At 39.2% G+C, this 15,389-nt stretch overlaps 1 protein-coding gene and 1 pseudogene across 1 annotated transcript in view; one reads left to right on the top strand and one right to left on the bottom strand.

Annotated features, from left to right (window-relative positions):
• AIG1 (androgen induced 1) overlaps positions 1–15,389 on the bottom strand; it is a 201,318-nt gene that overhangs the window by 36,989 nt on the left and 148,940 nt on the right. The gene's annotated exons all lie outside the window — the stretch shown is intronic.
• Positions 3,413–3,530, top strand: LOC118606749 (annotated as a pseudogene).

Here is a 15,389-nt window from a genome sequence, read left to right as displayed (position 1 = left end):
AGGTTTTTCTGTTTTTTATTTTACTTATTTATTTTTTTAAGTGCTGAGTGAGATGAAGGGTTGACAGCTCAAGGAGTACACCCTATTAACTCTGTCCTAGAAAGTACTGGTCTAGGGCGTTATCCTATCCTAAGCTCACTCTTCCATTGCTGCTAATTTTAATGAGATTGTATTTGGAAGATTATGTCCAAAAAGGAAAGCCCGAAAATACCTTGGGCTTTGCATCCTTTATGTTTTTCTTAATAGGGCTTGAGTAGGTTCTCTCTATAGAGCAGTGTTTATCACCATGAACTGACCAGCATCCCATGGCAAAGGTCTCTCTGCAAAGATGACCCAGCAGGTGGTATCGCCTCTGCACAGAGATGCTCAGACCTGAGCAGAGGGCTGGATTTGAGGAAGGTCTCAGGGCTTAATTACAATGTGAAGGAGATAGGATTAAAAAAAAAAAAAAAAAAAAGGCTTTTAAAGAAGAGGCTCCAAGGAAGCAAGAAATGTAATTACGTGGAAAGATTAAGAAATTGGTGTCTGGGATCTAGCTCTGATTGCGTCCCCCTCACTGTAAGACTTCGGGCAGGTTCTTGCACATTTGTGAAGCTCAGTATTGTTCTTTGTAAAATAAGGGGTTGGATTAAATTAGTGCATCTCAAACTTCGGTCATGGAGAACTCATATTTTAGGTTTTGCTGTATCACATACCAGGGCCCACCTATGTGTTAGGCATAGTAAATACTGTGCCCTGGGTCCATGAAAATGTCTTAATTTCTTTTAAAATCAGAAGAAAAAAAATAAACTTTTAGAGTTGAATATTATATCCATGTTTTTACCAATGCAGTCCTAAATGTTATATGTAAAATATATAAATCTATATTTATAATATGTGTTTTTAAACCTATATATGTTATTTGTATAAATACGTGTGTGTGTGTGTGTGTGTGTGTGTGTGTGTGTGTGGAGGAAGGGACCCACAAATACCAAGTGCCTAGGGCTTACAAAAGCAAAAAGTCTTGATGCAGCCCAGTCATGTTACCTGATTTGTTAGAAGTTATTTTCTTACTCAATTCACATTATTTTCTAAAATAAATGTATTTAAAGGGAAACTTATGAGACTTACAAACTCGCATAAAATGGAATATCACTTGTCATAAATCGACAATAACTACAAGAACAAATACAATAAAATGAATTGACCTTAATAAATGTCTGCTGGAAATGTTTGCTGTTCAAGGCCCTGATTCTGAGGCCTGCTCTATATATGTTAAGTAGGAATGTTAGTAAACATTAGAAGGGCATTAAAAACAAACTAGCATGAAATACAGACTCTCCTAAATGGAATTAGAAGAACTGAAAGATAATTGAGAGAGAATTACCTTTTCAATATGTAATATAATATTATTTAATGTCCTCGTGCCCCCTAAATTATATTGCATGCTCAGCAAGGCTACACAGCCTATGCACTGGAATAGATCATCTATAAATTGTGGTTGTACTTTGTAACTGGCAAATTATTTGATTTATGAACAGATAATCTTTTGTTAGAAAAATGAAGAAACAGATGAGTAGGAAATTCAGGTGCTAATGGAAGAATTCAGTGGCATTTAACAGGATTAAAGAAATGGATTTATACTACACAAGAAGAATCTGGACTTGCTGTTGGGAAAAGCATTGATTATCTGTGACGGCAATCAGCAGCCTATAAAATAAAGGGAAGCTTTAGAATAAACTTTGTTGTGGAATAAATGGAGGAATGAAAACTATGCTGTGTAATGGTAAGAAGTCAGGAAAGTAGAGTGGATGGATTAGGAGATCATTCAAGAATATTTCAGAGCTCTAGAACCTAAAATGTATATTACAAAAAAAAAAAAAAAAGAATAAGCAGGATTTGAAAGCTGGCTATATTTAACTGCTATCTCTCTGGTCTTTCTCCTCTCTTCAAAATATTTTTTAAAATAGAACAGCTTTGGTCCCATACCATATGAACACTAGATCAAATAGTTTTCTTCCTTGGAAACAAACCAGCTTTTGAATGTGAGGTGTGCCAGCCCAGCCCTTGCTGAATAATATGAGAGCTGGCAACCCATGTGTACTTACTTGCACGTGCAGGACACAGGAAGAACTCTGGAGTGTTCTCAAAGTAATGTGTGCATGAAATCACCAGGTGATCATGCTAAAGAGATTTCTGGGCCTAGCTCCTGGGGCATCTGGTTTACCAGATGTGCAGTAGTGCTTATGGCAGTCCCCATGTAGGTAGACCACAGTTCTGGCCTTCATGTTTGTTAGGATGTCAAGGTTTCCGTATATCCCTATGACAACTTTTGTTTATAAAGAAAACGTTTAAGGATGGCTGCGTGCATGTGCACGTGCATGTGTGTACATTCCTGCATTCCTGTGGGCACCCAGGCTGCAGGCAGGGCTAGATATGACCAGACTTGCCTGAGAGGATGGGGTGAGGGAGAGTCCCTATGATGTCCTGACAAGTTTACAGGTGTATTACAAATAAAAATAATATAAAAAACTACTCAAGGATACAGAAAGTTGTACACTCTGGACTGTAACTTGAGTATGTTTTTTGTTTGCTTTTCCCCCTTCAATTCCTTCTAGAATGAAAGGAGATTGAGTAAACAAGAGAAATTTTTATTCTGTAATGAAGTAAAAAAAAAAAACAACAACAAAAAAACCTGACAGGTTTGAAGATAAAGCCCATTGTATTAGCAAAACATGATCTAAAACAATAGAAAGGGTGATGTCAGAAAAACTAACAAAGATTACAAAACACTGACTGCTCCTAACTTTTGCAAAGCTTCTGGGCTCTCCAAACAGGTCAAATGTTGGCTGAATACCGGGAAAATCAGTTGGGTGGGAGAATGAGCAGAAAGGGGCTGGATCTTCCCCTGGGCCAACTGTAAATTCAGTCAGTGGATGTGGGGAGGTGGCAATGACATCCCTGGCAGCTCGGAAATCAAGACGATGCAAGCTCTAAGAAACCTAAATTTTTAACTCTGAAAACCGGACCAAATGTCTTATTGTGATACCAGAAACTATCATGATTACTTTTATTAACTGGTTAGCTCAGAACGCGCTACCCTTCCTCATTTTCCTCATAGCAGAAATATTTTAGTGTTTGAATGACAGGGCGCCACCCACGTTAACCACTGCAGTTTCCAGTTCCCCAGAAGTCAGTGGAACTTCTCCTTGTCACAGGCCTCAATCACTTAAGGGCTGAGGTGCTGGTCTTAGTGTGGCAATGCCTGTGCGATACAACACACAGTCTCCCCAGAAACTGCCAGCGCTTTTTGGTTGTGCCTTTTTGGTGTGGTGTTAGATACCTATTCCTGCTGGCTGTCACATCAGTCTGAGATGCTCTTATACAGGCATCTCAGAATCAGGTTAGATCAGGGTCAGAAACTTAAGATTCAGTCTACGGCCATGCGACCTTGAACAAGCCCGATACCGTCTTATCTCGGAAATAAGCAGGGTTGGGCCTGGTTAGTACTTGGATAGGAGACCACTTAGGAAGACCAGGTGCTGTAGGCATCAAAAAATAAATAAAATAAGAGATTGTAAGCTGGCAAGGTCCTTGCAGTCTGTGAGGTCAACCAAAGGTTGCCTCGCCTAAAAAACAAACAAAAAACTTAGATTCACATGGAACCAATATTTATTGAGTGCCATTATGTTCCAGACGCTTCCAAAATTATGTATGGGCTTAGTACTAAATTTGGGACTCATCAGTTCTAACACTAGTCCCAACAACTCAGGATATGGTTTTAATAATTAGGCCCAATAAACAAAATAGTGAATTACATTAAACCAAGACATGCATACCTTTGCAATTAAGAGCGAACGAGGCATCATAGAAACAATTACACCAGGTCAGCGGCACCATTTTCCTAGGTTATGATTTTGCATTTAAAAAGCATTTTTACTATGACTTGAGGCAGTCTCTTGCTGAACTTTCCTCATGAAAGTATCTACAAGGAGCTAAGGGTCTGTGGTACTACTGGTGCTTCCTTTTTCAACTGGCAGCCTGTAGACCACTGAAACCAATTCTTCTTTTTGTGAATGTAAATGCCAGAGATGACCCACATCATACTTTAAAATGTAACAGTGAATTTAAGGTGACCTAATAAGTCTCTTGTTCCATGAATGTGTCACAATTCACATTTGTTGTTCTCATAGAACAGTGCCCCTAATTATTGCCCTTAGACAATCAAACGATTACAATATGATGAGCTATGTGCAGACGTCAAGACCTATGGTGGTGCGCTGGCCAGAGTGATCTTGTCTGCTTGGGCGAGTCACGGGAGAACTTCACGCAGAAGGAGAGATTTGAATTGAGGTTTTAAGTGTGACCAGGGCTTCACAAGCAGAAGAAAGGGTAAAGGAAGAAGTTATTTACCAGGCAGAAAAGAAAAGTGTGTAAAGGCACGGCACAAACAACCGAGGGGACTGTCAATGTTTTAGGACATGAAAGAGCGTGAAGAAATAAGTTTGGACGGGTTAGGTAGGCACACACCAAATCCTGGTGGGCTTTCGTATGCACGTTGTCCTGAAAGAAGCAGAGATACCTGTAGAGGCTTAAACTCCTTCCATGGAGTGTAATTATACTGAGGTAGGAGAAACGTATTTGCACATAAATGGTAGAAAGAGCAAGCTGGAGCCAGGGTGGAGGGTCTATTAAAGAGAGGAGAGATTTATGTACCAACACTCCCGCCTTTCTGTCCTTCTGTCTTACTTGCTCCTTCCTCAAGGAAGGGACTTAATTCTCTCCATGACTTTCTCTAGGTTCTCTTCAGCCTCCCCCACCCCTCCTAACTCAGCTACAACTTCCCCTTTTCTGCTCTTCTCCCTCAATAAGTACCATAATGCTGAAAACAACATAGGGAAAAGAACAAAAAAGGAAGCTAGTCTTTAATTTTGGCAAATATATATTTCACAGGTAAACACGTAAATATGACTTCTCTCATCCGTCTGTGTTCTATGTTACTTCTTCCATTATTAATCTGTGTGCATAAATACTGAAGACATAGTAAGAAGAATAGCTACCATTTACTGAGCTCCTAATATATGTTCACTTTTATACGAGACACTTTCCACCCATATCTTATTTAATTCTCACAGCAATTCTAATGGGTGAGTTATTTTCACCTTCATTTTATAATTGAAGAAACGGAGGAGCAGAGCGATTGACTTGTCAGAGGTCATGTAGAATTAGTAAATGGTGCAGCCAGTATTAGACTTCACATCTATCTGACTCCAAAACTTGTGCTTTTACTGAGACAGTTTCCCATGCTTGTTTGTTTGTTCATTCATTCAGTAAATATTTATTGTACTTCTACTACGCGCCACTCATAACTCTGGGCACTTAACACAAATCCAAGAAAAGAGAAGACAAAGATCCTGGCCCCTAACAGGTTGCTGTTCTTGGGAATACAAATGTACCTTAGAAAAGATCAAGTTCATTAGGATTGTATAAAGATTACATGATCTCCTACAGTAAAAGTGGCTTATACAGTATATGAAAGAAAATCAAGTTATTTTGTGGGATCTTCTACTTAACACAATTGGCTAAATAATGCTGTTTAATATTTACTGCATGCCAGGAACTGTAAGTACCTTACATGGATTAAAACTCATTTACATCTCACAATGATCCTTTGAGGCATATGTTATTATCAATTTCATATTACAAAAACTTGAGGCACAGAGAAATTAAGAAAGTTGCTCAAGGTTATTAAGTAGAAGGTGGTAGATTTGGGTTTAGATTTGGGTACTTTGCTTTCGGAGCTCACCTTTTAACCAGGATGCTATACCACCTCTGGAGCTCTTGGAAAGACCTGAGGATAGGGGCGTAGCCAGCGGAAGAAATGGTATTAGGAAGGGCACCTCTTGGACTTACGGCTGTGTCAGAGGAAGGGAATCCAGGACCTTCTCTCATACACAACATTCACTTTAGAAGATTCCCAGGGCTAAGGGATGAACAGCATCTATATTCAAGGTTAAAATGAAGACAATCAGAGCAGACTTTATGCTCATCCCATGAGTACTGAGGACCTCAGATAGGTAGAGATGCTGAAGTGAGAATAAGCCCAAACCACAAACACAAAGAGGCATTCTCTTTCTGAGTTGCTATTTATGCTCCCTTTCATGTCTTCATTTGGCCTATTCTCCTTAAAAGTATTTTGAAAGCATTTTAGGGTGTGGGCTGAAGAATGGTGGAAGGGAGAGCAAGGGGGGACGTGGCTGAGATTGTGGACAAGGCAAAAGGAAATTTGATTGTTCCTGTAGTCAGTAAAATTGAAAGCATTCTTAGAGCTCATGACACACTGATAGGTTTTGGGAATAAGCATAGAAAAATAAAACTCATTTTTAGAAGCATTCTGAAATTAAAAAAATAACTTAAAAAATTGGAAACTAGGATTTCCATGTTATATGCTGTTCAAAAATTATTTTGAGTGCAATCAATTCCACTCGCCCATATATATCAGCCTCTTCAAATGTGAGAGGTAGTCCGCTAAAATCACTCTATGATCATTTGGGTTCCTCCTCTGAAATGTCTCACTATCTTCAGAACAAGGTCCAAGTTTCTTAGCTCTGCCTTTAAAGTCTCATACTATCAGATTTAACCCACTTCTCTAGATTAATCTCATACACTTTGTACTGGCAACTGTCACTGTTCCACCAAAGGCCTTACATGTCCATGCCTTTGTTCACATCTTTATCTCTTACTGCAATCCTTCTGTGTTTTGCATCTTCTTTTTAGTATATACTTATGACAGGATCATTTACAGCTCATCAAAGAATCATCCCTCATAGTTCTCTGTACCTTCATAATGAGGCGGAGCCACTGTCACTAGTTCTGATCAATGGTCTATTATTAAAGAAGGGATATGCATACTTCTAGGACAATATCAAAGCTGGTATAATTGCACTGCCCCTGTCACAGTGACCTGGAAGTCATGCATTGAAATGATGCAGCCATAAGATGAAAACATACTGGATCCCTGAGTTACCACCTGGAAGGGAGCTAGGGAGCTAGGGAGCAGACATTGTGGAATGAGAAATAAATGTTTGTGGAATTAATTCACTAAGATTTAAGAGTTAATTTGTTACTTTAGAATAAGGTAGCTTATTCTGACTGGTATGCTATTCCATACTGTCAGCCCTATCCCAGAAATAATTAATCCTTCTTTTTTATTTGTGTTCCTACTATGTACTTATGCTATGGCACTCTTGCTCTCTCTCTCTCTCTCTCTCTCTCTCTCTCTCCCTTCCTCTCCCTCTCCCTCTCTCCCTCTCTCTCCTCCCTCCCCTCCCTGCCTTATAACTTTATAGTTAACACAAAGGAACACTACTTTAGGGAGAAGGAACAAACCTTACTAACCATTATAAGCTTAGCTCCCTTCACAGTGTAAGAAACTTCATGGGGTCTTAATAAACCTTTACTTGAGGACCATGACAGTATGACTTTTCCTTAATTAAGTAAACCTTATTTAACCAGTAATTGAAGAAGAATAAAAAATAAGTTCCCTGGCTGCAATATATAACCAAATAAAGATAATACATCCATCTTGAAAGCACAAAAATTACATTTTTTATTGCAGAAAAAAAGGGGGCTACTTTGTTCCAAACCATATTCATATGGGACTAAGTCATCAAACTAAAGCTGTATGTTCACAAAATACATAAGGAAAGTAATTTTTTAAAGTGAAAAAACAGTAATACATTCCATCGACTTAAAATTTCATTACACTCCTCTATCACACTGTACAAGCAAATTTCAGTGATCCTAAAGAAGCTTCTTCACTGAGTCTTCAAATACAATTATTTCAAATGGTTTCAATTTACCCTTGTTTATGATAAAATAAATGTTATTCTGATTGATTGGCAAATGTCTACTAGCAGTAACAAGTGCAATTATATCTGACATGAAGACATTATAAAATCCATAACCCAAACCTTTAAAGCCTGATTTGAAATGTCAAATTCGACTTATGAGGACTAGTTATAATCCTGCTTCATGCAAAAAGCATTAGGTTAATGCTGGAGCAAAGTACTGTTGCCAAACATTCACTGGCATAATTAATCAGGGGTATTTCAGAAACGAATTGTCTCCAAGAGGTTATTGATTTACTGTCACGACACGTTATTCTTATGGCTGTGCTAGCACTCTAGAGCTGGGATGCACTGGCATGCATTTTTCAGTGAGTAAGCCTTGATCTATCCTTCTGGATTCCTGCCATTCTGGACTGACATCTGCAAACACTCACATTTGACAGCTTCATGCCTGAGTGTGGTGGCTTCCAAGCTGATTAGGATTAGTTCAGAGGGGTTTTGGACTAGTCTTGAGTATAATCGAAAGCAGAGAGCCATGAGTCCCCATAGAGTGACATGCACCCTGCAAATGATGTCATATTAACAGAGAATGTGCATGTGTATACACACATGCAAATACACATATGCATACATCCATGCCTACAGTCATGCAAACACATCTATGCATACACTCATACGCACAGACACACACACTAATATAATTCATAGACCTTGAAGTTCATCCCCATTACCTATTAAACTAAATTGAAGCTCTTACAGAAGCACTATTTTACATACATACGAAGCAGCTACAACTTAGCTCTTTTTCACAATGACTCCATGACTGTCAGAAGGTAACACTGTCAGAGGAAGCCCTTAAAGCACAGAGTAGTCTAATGTTCTCTCAAAGATTACAGGGGAAAATACGGGGAGAAGGAGGCCATTTAGCTGACTCTCAAGCCTTTTTCTCTGTACTCTCTTAAACGGAAAAAGACACAACTTCAAAACAATATTGATGGTTACAGAAGTGTGGGTGGGCTGACAGGTGAGGAGAGAGGCCTCTGTTACCCTAAGCACAGTATATCGAGTTCAATCCCCCTTCTGCGTCTTTGTTGAAGCCATATTTCCCTGTGCATTCTGTGTCTTGGCCGTACGATCATCAGGGCAGCCAGTTTGAAACCCGCGTCTGTGAAATTCATCAAGGGAATACCTGCAACGGAGGGTGCCTGACAATTCACAATTGCACGCCAAGCTATGAATGCACTGACACTGGCATTTGTGGGGACTCGGTGTTTTTAGGAGACCAGAAACTGGTCAGTATACGGTAAAAACTACCGCCTATTTTGGGGGCTATAAAGTCAGCTCCTATAATTTAATAAATGGTCATGCATGACTAATAAGCCTCCTTGACATGTAACTGGCTTTCTTATTAAACAGGTCATAAAATTAGCACTTACTCATTTTAAAAATTCATTATCAATTTGTAGCTATTCAACACCTCGTTCAGCTAAATAAGGCACACAGTAGGCCATCAAGTTTTTGGGTCCTTGTGGATTTGAGGCTCTAGGACCAATGAAAGTCATATGGACAACATAAAGCTTTGATTCCCCCTGAGACAGTGCACTTAGGAGGGCTGGCTGGAGAAAGAAATATACTTCAGGCTCCCTAGCTAGGTCACACAAATGACCTTCATGCCTCATGCTTTGTTACGTCCACCCACGAACCAATATTTTAAATGACTTTATTTCCCAAACCATATATAGCAAATCATAACCCTCCCTATTTTAATACAATTAATTAAAGACATATATTTTGGCCCATTTTGGATCAGGATGAGATCAATGGTATTATTGCACTGTGCTCATAAAGTTCAGCCAAATCAAAGAAACCTGACATTTTCATTAGCCCCCGAAGCCTAATCATGAATAGAGACACATTTTTCTAAGCTTAAACGGCACATGTGGACTCTTCTCCACACCTCCTTTGCTGACCCCCAGGAGTCAGGTCCCCATTCTGCGAATATCTTAGGTAAACAGAAACATCCCCCATGTACGTGGTGATGAGTGGAATTTGTCTCTTCAGCAGCACCCTTCTCTTTAGCAGAGACTAGACCTTCAAGGGCTGGCCATTGGCTCGTGTCTTCAGGTCGATCCCTTGCGCCTGCCAACATATGTCTTCCCAGTATTCCTCTTTCTTTGACGGTCATTAATCCAAGCATTCTGGAAGCCATTAAAGAAGGAAGCAGGATGAGGTCACAACTCATTTGGAGCCTCAAGAATCTTTTCAGTTTGAAGAATCAGAGAGCATAAGGGAGAAAGGATGGGAGACGACCTGCTCAGAGGTCTAAAATGAGGAATTGCATGGATTGCGTGAACTTGGTATAATGGCCAGTTCCTGGAATTACTGGAACTCGGAAGAAAGTGAGCAGGGAACTATAAAACAGCTGTGTGCTGTGCTATACAGGGATAGACAGCTTATGGATTATGAAGGTGGAACTCAAAGTGATTCAAATATTGGTTCAAATAAATGTTTTGATAAATTTGCACATATGATCAATACATGAATTACTAAAAAAAAGCTAGGGTTCATTAAAAACATCAGGTGTCCCTATAATTAAGAGAGAGAATTAAATCCTTCTCCAAAATGGTCTCAGAGAATTAAATCCTTCTCCAAAATGGTCTCAGAGAGAGAATTAAATCCTTCTCCTGTGGTCTGAATTGACCTGGGGTCGACCTCGACCTTTGAAGGTGATTGTTTCAGTCTAGGGGAAGCAAGATGGCCTCTAGCAATTAAGCAAAGATGCTGTACTCCTTCAGATCCTTGAGCAGATGTTTTACAAATGCAGATGAGAAACAGGAAAGGGAAGGAGAGAGAGAGGCAGGTCACTGGCAAAAGCCCAGGTTGCTTTTTGTGAGTCTTGTGCATATTCTTTGGTCGAGTTCTTCGGCTCTGATTAAGTTGGCCCTTGATCGTATTATTGTCTTTGATCAATTCTTGACAGATCATCTCAGGTGATTTCTGTTTAATACTTGCAGTGAATGGGCCATTGTCTAATACTAGTTTCCTTTTGGTTCATCCCCTGGAGCATTACAGATAAGGAGGATTTTAAACCAGAGTAATGAAGAAAAATGTCACTAAAGGATACTCAGAGGCCTCAGGTGTGGTAAGGGCTAAGTTCACAGGGAGGATGGGGCATCTTTCTAGAAGAGTCTCTCTCACAAAGCTTTCTCTTCCGAGGTACATTGTGTTTGGGTCTTGCCAAACTTAAATTGCATCCATGCTAAAGAGGAAAAAAGGCTTTAGCACATTTTTGTGGAGAATGGAAACAATTTATTTTGTTTGTTTCTAATGGAGAGAGTTTGCTCCAAAACCTCACTGTGAGGTCTGGGAATCTGGGTTGAGGACCGCCAGCCGGAGGGTGAGGGAGAGGGTGAGGGAGAGAGGGACAGAGATCCTATCAGGTGATCGAAACAGCAGGAGCAGCCAGTTATAAAGGCGATGCACGAAGTGCAGTACTTGGATGTAGGTCAGGAAGAAATGATTCGATGCGCTTTCACGATTATTTTTTCTCAAAAATGCTTGTTTTGTGTTAAAATTAAAACCTTCCTCTGCTGCTTTGCACAACCAACTATAATACCTTTTTTAAACACATTTTTGGGGGGGGGGTGAAGAAGTGTTTTGTTTTTCCTCCTTGATATGCAAAAAATGAAACTGCCAAGCTCACAGTTCACCCTTCGCAGGGGGAAAGTGGAAGGCATAAACGCAAATGACCTGGGCCATAATGAGTAATGAGCTTTTGGAAAGATTCTCAGATTTCCCAACATGAACTAGATGATGAGAAACATAAGCACGTTTTCTCATTTGCTGGTGTTCCCTGAAAGCTTTTTTAATAATATAATTTATTTCCAAAGAATGGGTTTAGTGGAGCGCTGTCGCTACAAAGCTACAAAGCTGTAAGTGTCAGTACACAGCCTCGGGTTAACATGGGCAGCATAAATAACAAGGAAAACGCTTCCTTCTCAGAGTTCCCAAGCCTGTAATAAGCCTGCTGGTGCATTCAGTGATATACGGTCCCTTTATTTTTAACAGAGAACAGTATGCTTTGGGTCCTCGAGATATTGTTTGACTGCTTTACAGAAACCAATCAATAACACCCAGGTAAAGTTTTCTGCAAGGTCCATAAATCCTAGCATGGAGAGACCAGCTGTTTTGAGATTCTGGATAGGTGCCAGATTCCAACTGGGGAGTCTCAGGGAAATGATCCTGAATCTGGGGCTTTGTTTGGATTTCAATGGAACATAATCGGGCGACATCTGGTCCCCCACCTTGTGCTGGCTTGGCTGCACTTCCTCTGCCTTGGCTCTGGGCACCTCCTGCAGGGCTTCCGGTGAGTGCCAAGTGCCAATGCCCTACCCGTCACCAGCTGCCAATCAGTTTCTCACAGTGGGAGACCAAAAAAGAACTTGGGGCCTTGAAGACACCTGCTGAGAACAACTCATAAAAATGATCTTAAAATGCAATTTGGGTCCCACTGCTCCACAAGTTACTGGACACGAGACAAAAGAGAATTACAAAAATAACTTTGTGGGGAGGAAAATATGGCAGAAGGAATGAGGAGAAGCGTTTAAAATTAGCAGTGTGGGGCACGAGGTAAAGGAAAGGTAAAGAAGGGGTAAAAGAATGAATGAATAAAGACTAGCAATAAACAAGTTCATGGAAACACATGCACTCTCACTAATAAGCAGTTACATTCAAGTGAAAAACCATTTTCACATATTAAATTAGCAAACCTTTCTTTTAAAATAAGACTACTTGATGTTGCAAAAATAAGGTGAAAAGCACACACTCAAGAATGCTGGACAAAGAATACATTGTCGCCACTGTTTTGAAAGCAAATTGACCCTTGTTATCAAGGACCCTAACCCGTTTCCCGAGGACCGTAACTGAACTTTTGGGATCTATGCCAAAGAAATAAAAATCAGCCTAAATAAAACAAATAAACACAAGATAAAGACACATCCTTAGCTTAGTAAACAAAAACATTTTCCCTACGACTATTTTCAATAGCAAAATAATGAAATTTTATCTTAATGATCTATAATGAGGGAATGGTTTTTAATCCAAGATACATGCATCCAATGGATACTGCACATATTAAGTTTTAGAAATTTTATTCGTAAAACAGTTTAAAAGAAACAGATTATGATGCTAACAGTGACTTCCTTTGTCTGAAAGACTATGAGTGATCATTTTTCTTGTGTCTACATTTTTATACTTTTTGCAAGTGTTCTTTATCTGTATGTATTAGTTTATTAAGATAAATTCATAAAAATTTAAAAGTACTACATTAAAGAAAATGTGGCATATGTATAGAAATATATTAGAATACAGTGTTTTCAAGAAAACACAAAAATATGAAGAAACAGGGCATAGATTGTAGTATGTAAGTTGAGGAGATAAACAGGAGAAAGGTCAGATAAGCAAGTTCCAGATATCAGAAATAAAATAGAAGCGAGGACGGGAAAGAAACTTAGGTAAGTAATAAGAGAGGAAGAAAATCTGGAAAAATACCAGGACATAAGAAACGAAAAGGAAAAAAACTATTCAATAAAAGCTGTAGAGCTGAATGTTACATCACTTTTGCTTTGCTCGATGACCATTTAAAAAGGCTCGGTCACCATAAGTAATACTGGGGTAAGGCCACATGACTTTACAAACAGAAAAGACAAAGACAACTAGGCTGAGTAAAGATGATATCCGAATCTGATTTCCCTTGTACAGTCATGACCAAAGGAGTCATGATGTTTTAGGTTTCAAGTTTTCAAGTCAGTCCACTGGGACATAAGTGCCTTAAAAAATATTCCTTCTGGCTGTCTCCTGCCAACTGTGTTAGTATCCTCTTATTTACCTCTGATGTTACTTTTATGTGTAATATTTCAGGCTAGCTAAAAAGATTTGTCTGGGGAAGAGTGTTGAGTCGGAAAAGTATATATTACACAGCACCCATATGTGGTCCACCTGACAGTTTTCAGTTTCCGGACTGGCCCTCCGGGAGACTGGTGGGGACCATAACTGTTACCCGTCTTCTTAAGATCTTTCATTTGCTGGATTGTAAACCTTTTCAAAAGAGAAATCTTTACTTTTTAATTCTGTTTGATATAGATTGGTTTCCTTCATCTTTTCCTAATCCTGTATAAAATCTCTTTGTGCATTTTAGAAATCCTGAAGAATCTTAATATCCTGAAACCTATTTATGATCAAGTAGTAAGTTCATGTGATTCTTGGTAGCAGTTTTCTTCATTTGAAAGTCAAGGCTTCCCAGAATTTCCTTATTTTTCCTACTTCTGCTTTTCTTTTTTTGTTTTGCAGCTTGAAAAAAAAGAGAGCGAGAGATGAGATAAAATAGGGCATTTCTTGTTTTCCAGCGACATTGTAAAGGAAAGGCAGCACTGTGAGTATGTTCGAGTTTCTTACACTGTAAATAAATCTTCCCACTCTTACTTGTGGACAGAGCCTTCAATTTGCCGGGGGAAAAAAAGTACCTTGGCAATGATGTCACCCTGTTTTAACACGAACTATTTAATATTTCCTATGCTACTTGGATTATATAAACCCATTTGTCCTCCCATTGTACAGTTTAAATGTGTAAGATTTAATATAGAGATGTTTTTGCTAAGCCATATTATGAAAACACTTCCTCTTACAAATTCTTAGACTGCCTTCTGTTTTTCACTGAAACATCCATGACTGAGCAGCGGCAATTGCTGAAAGGCTCTTAGCAGCAGCACCTTAAACGTGTCATCCAATTCTCTTTTTTAACAGCAGGATAGGTGAGATACTCTCATAACTCACACGTTTTCTGAAAGATAATCATTGAGAGAAATTGACCATAAACTAACCATTTGCTTTTCTAAGAGTCCAGGGATTATCAGCTAACTTAAATTTATTGCATTAACGTCAAGGAGGGAGAAATAAACTTCCAGGAGTTCCAAAAATCATTGCGAAGTTAGAGTTGTTTGCTTAGCTCATTGCTCTCACCGGAGGTGTCCTCCACTAGATTTCTTTTCTTCTCATGAGGGAATGAAGACTCTAAGTTAATGGAGTTTTCTCTAACTTTCCATGTCCGTGAACCCAACTCACTGTGTGGTGAGTTTGGTGGTGGTTCTACTTCTCCTGGTGTGTTGAAAAGCGTTACATTTAAAACTTTTTTTTATATGGAGAGAAATGTAAGGATTACAGTTTGTATATGGTTTTTTAATAGCTTTATTTTTTCCCCCTATAACTTCTGACATTTAAACCAAAGCTATTTTTCAAGGGGAAACTTGCCTGCTTAGGTCAAGCTCACTGGTGTTCACACATCACCTCCAAACTCTGCCCTGCTCGGGCTGCAAGATGCCAACGTGGAAGGGCAATTGATATGTCCCTTCTTCCTTCCTATTCTCTGGAAAATCAGCTGTGTTTACAGTAAGGTTCTCAGGTCACCTCCATGCTGTTTGCTCATGTGTCTGAATGTCTGGGACTTTTTATTTTTAAATTTTTCTTCCCTTCCCCTTCAGCTAAAGATCTGAAACCAAAGAGAAA

This window comes from Rousettus aegyptiacus, unplaced genomic scaffold (genome assembly GCF_014176215.1).
Source record: "Rousettus aegyptiacus isolate mRouAeg1 unplaced genomic scaffold, mRouAeg1.p scaffold_m13_p_1, whole genome shotgun sequence".
NCBI classification, from domain to species: Eukaryota; Metazoa; Chordata; class Mammalia; order Chiroptera; family Pteropodidae; genus Rousettus; species Rousettus aegyptiacus.
The sequence above is the reverse complement of the archived record's forward strand: the minus strand, read 5'-3'. Positions and strand labels throughout refer to the sequence as shown.